This window comes from Acomys russatus, chromosome 2 (genome assembly GCF_903995435.1).
Source record: "Acomys russatus chromosome 2, mAcoRus1.1, whole genome shotgun sequence".
Classification (NCBI taxonomy): Eukaryota; Metazoa; Chordata; class Mammalia; order Rodentia; family Muridae; genus Acomys; species Acomys russatus.
The window spans coordinates 88,031,033-88,033,731 of NC_067138.1; the positions used below are offsets into that span (position 1 = coordinate 88,031,033).

The following is a 2,699-nucleotide window of genomic DNA, read 5'->3' on the forward strand; positions in this document are numbered from 1 at the left end:
CATGATGCACTATACCTACAAAATAAAAAATTATTTCAGCGGTTTAGAATGATGTTTGATGTATCAAACTAAATCTTTCCTTGAAGGCTAATTTACAACTGCTCACAATTCATCCAAAGTACTTCTAAAGAGACAAACTGACAAAATAGAAACATTTTTTAGCAATTTACCCATTATTTTCCCTTTTCTTCTACCTATGTTTATTGGAAATGGTTATAGAAAGAGTCCAACCTTTATAACTAACAATTTTAAATTCATTTCTTCTTTTAAAAAAAAAAGCTCTTAGGGACTTTCTTTTTCTTCCATTTCCCCCTTTGCTCAGGTGTCTGCAGAGCAGCTCAGGACCACTCAGTGGTGGCTCCAACCCACTCAGTGGCCTGCGCTGTGTGAGCTGCTGACCAGTCCTCAGTGGCTGGCTGGGCGCTCCAGTCTTCAGTAGGAACTGCTGGATGGGCACGGAGGGTACCGGCACACCCTCAGACCAGTCTGCCACCTCTGGCTGCGCAGCGGTGAACTCAGGAGCTGGTGCAGTCCATTCACCCTGGAATTCCTCCTTGGTCACGGCCTTCTCAGCAGCAGCTTGCTCCTCCTTCTCAATCTCCTCTGGGTTTCTGTAGAAGTAAAGATCAGGCATAACCTCCTGTGGGTGCTCACGGGAGACAGTGCCTCACATGCAGAGTACTTCCCGGGCCAGCATCCACCACATCAGACCCACTGAGTGAGCTCTCTTTTTGTTACATGGGATGCCAATGTCCACATAGCACTGAGAATTCGTGTTGCACAGAGTGATGGTGGACAGGTTAACATAAGAGGCCTCGTGAGAGGCTGGTGGTCAGCACTGGGATCAGTCACCACTAGAAGGCGTGGCTCCCTGAAGGCTGCTTGGAGCTGGTTGGTGAAGGTTCCAAGTGTGAAGCGGCCAGCAATTAGAGTGGCTCCAGTGGCAGCAGCAAACTTCAGCACAGCTGGCTGGCCAGCGCTCCTAGAGATGACGTTGACGTCAGCAGGGTTCTCTATGGCAGCAATAGCCTGAGCAGCAAGCAACAGCTTCTCCCAGGTCCTCTTCAGATTTATGATGTAGAAACATCACTCTTCCTTTTGTAGATGTACTGCTCCATCTGAAAGTCAAGACTGATGCCACCTAAGTGGGTTCCTGCAGCAAGGAATTGGAGGACAATCTCCTCCTGCGTCTGCAGGGCATCAAGGGCTCTGGACACTGTGTAAGCTTCCCTTTAAGTTACGACGGAAATCAAGAACAGCACTGTATGGACCCGCCCCTGGGCAGGGCGGAAAGCTTAAATTCATTTCTTATATGTGAACTAAGGGCTGACTTGGTTCTAATATAAAAAAAAAAAAGATATTTTATAACTAAGTGGAATGGATGTCACCCAAACTAGTAATTGCTAAGCCTGGGGACTCTGCGTTAAAGTAGAAAATGCTAATGAATAGTTCTAAACAGCCAAGCTTGGAATGGCGAATTTCAAGGATAGACGTTCTCATCTGCAATTTACAAACACTCTTGACACAACCCTTTAGTATGTGTTATAGACAGGAACGTTCCTGAAGGAAGGAATGTCACAGTCAGGGTGATAATAGAAATGCCAGGAGAGAGCAAGTCCAAGGAGGACACACTGTCCCCTCAGCTTCCAGTAGTCATGGAGGGCTTCCTCTGACATAAAGAATATTTGCCCTCTAAAAAGTTTGATTTGCTTTGAATTTCTTGTCCCCTTGACAGGGAGGCCCGATGGCACTCGGAGGAAGGATAGCAGACTACCAAGAAGAGACTTGATACCCTAGCATCATATTCAGGGTAAGAGGTCCCCCTTAGTCACGGTCATAGGAAGGGGAATGGGGTGAAAGTGGGAAGGAGGGAGGAATGGGAGGATGCATGGGATGGGATAGCAAATGAGATGTAATATGAATTATTTTGTTTTTCAATAACTATGTTTAAATAAATAAAATTAAATAAACATAGAAATGGAAAAAGTTCAGTTTGAGTAAAAGTAAATATAATGAAATAAAATTTTAAAAATGAGTAACTTTGTAAGGAAATAAAAAAGGAAAACTTAAGATAAAACTCTGTGCTATGATTGGTCCATTTCTTTCTTGTTCTTTAGCTTGAAGAATGAGTCGCATGCTAGGGAGGCTGATGAAAGGCTTGTTCCTGAGTCTACACATCCACTTTTATCCAAGCTACCACAAAGTTATGAGTCTACATGGGTAAAGAGGCAGAGCATTCACTCAGCCATGAGAATCTGCTGGATACGTCCATAGCTTAATGGGACGGGTGTTTTCTTGTCCCTTATGTGTACTACTTGGAATTTCCACAGCCATCTCTTAGTTTGAGAGTTTACATTTGACCCTGTGTTCAGCTAGACTTCTAGTGATGAATAGAGGGTGATTTCTACCAGGTGAAAATCTTATTTATCTATCTTAGGCTGAGAGTAAAACATTCTGAATGAGAGCCAAAACCCACATAAATGAAATTATACTCAGAAGAATTTGTAAATCAAGTGGCTGATGATTTGTCAGGAGGTCCTCTTGTGGAGGAGTGTGTGTGTGTGTGTGTGTGTGTGTGTGTGTGTGTTTGGTATCTAATGCTTTAAAAATTATTAAAATAAAGTTATTACATATTGAAAAGAAACAGCAAACAATGACTTGAAGGCTTGCCTGAACTTGCACTAGTCCTTTTTATAATT

At 43.2% G+C, this 2,699-nt stretch overlaps 1 pseudogene; it reads right to left on the reverse strand.

Moving 5' to 3' along the window:
* Window positions 1-338: 338 nt before the first annotated feature.
* Window positions 339-2,334, reverse strand: LOC127198622 (40S ribosomal protein SA-like; annotated as a pseudogene).
* Window positions 2,335-2,699: the final 365 nt, after the last annotated feature.